The sequence below is a fragment of the Silene latifolia genome, chromosome X, assembly GCF_048544455.1.
Source record: "Silene latifolia isolate original U9 population chromosome X, ASM4854445v1, whole genome shotgun sequence".
NCBI lineage: Eukaryota > Viridiplantae > Streptophyta > Magnoliopsida > Caryophyllales > Caryophyllaceae > Silene > Silene latifolia.
Genome location: NC_133537.1, coordinates 247460417 through 247461599, shown reverse-complemented (window position 1 = coordinate 247461599; position 1183 = coordinate 247460417). Strand labels below are relative to the sequence as shown.

The following is a 1183-nucleotide window of genomic DNA, read 5'->3' as shown; positions in this document are numbered from 1 at the left end:
GACGGATACGGGTATCTACAAGCTGACTCCATTCCTAAGGGTTTTAACCTTGCAATAGAAGATGGAAATACTTTTGATATTCGGCCATCTTACATTAATCTGGTTGAGAGAAGCCTGTATCGTGGAGTAGTTGGTGTGGACCCGAGGAAGAATATGGAGGTCTTTACAGATTACTGTTCTACCATTCCCGCTACTAAGGAAGTGACACAAGACAAGATAAATGAAGTCCTTTTTCCTTTCTCTCTTACTGATGGAGCCCGAGAGTGGCTAACTGATCTGGATAGGACTGCAGCTGGAATTACCAACTGGAAGACCTTGGCCCTTGCTTTTTATAAGAGATACTTTCCTCCACAAAGAACTAATGTATTGAGAGGAAAGATTACGAGTTTTAAACAAACTCCAGATGAGAATTTGTATGAAGCATGGGGTCGGTTTAAGAAGATTGTTCGGTCTGCCCCACATCATGGTTTTAACTAGTGGTTTTTGTGAAACCAGTTCTACAATGGGTTGTATAATGACCACCGTGCTATTTTGGATACTGCAGCCAACGGTCGGTTTCAAAAGAACATTGATGATGATAAGGGCTGGGGAATTATAGAAGAGATGGCCACCCATTGTGCTGAATATGAGAATCCGAGAAGCGGCATTAAAATGGTTTCTACTGATAATAGTGCACTTGTGGCTCAGCTGGAAGCCATGAATGCCAAATTTGATAAGTTCGAGTTGCAGGCCGCGGGAAATCAACAGACCGTTCACTTGTTGTCTAGACAAGAGAGCGTCTCATGTGGGAGATGTGGTGGTAATGATGGTCATACTGTCATGGATTGTTTAGCTGAAAAGGAGCAAGTTTATGCCTGTCAACAATTTAGGCAAGAAGGCTCCTATTCCAATAACCAAGCTGGAGTTCATCCTAACTTGAGAACTAGTCAAAATGTATTGAATCCAACACCTCCACCGTAACAAAAAGCTTATGTGCCGCCTCATAAAGCTCAACAACAAGGCTTTCAAAAGCCTCCATCTTTCTCACCGCCGCAACAAGGTGCCTCTTCTAGTGGCATAAGTGATATAGCCGAGTTGAAGTCGATGGTGCAAGCATTGACCATCCAATTGCAGAAAAGTGACCAAGCGAAAGATGCTTCTATTAAGTCACTTGAATCTCAAATAGCTCAACTGGCTACCAATC

At 42.9% G+C, this 1183-nt stretch overlaps 1 non-coding gene across 1 annotated transcript; it reads right to left on the bottom strand.

Moving 5' to 3' along the window:
- Positions 1–363: 363 nt before the first annotated feature.
- Positions 364–470, bottom strand: LOC141625476 (small nucleolar RNA R71). The gene has a single exon (XR_012535255.1). It is a non-coding gene; the product is annotated as a small nucleolar RNA R71 (small nucleolar RNA).
- Positions 471–1183: the final 713 nt, after the last annotated feature.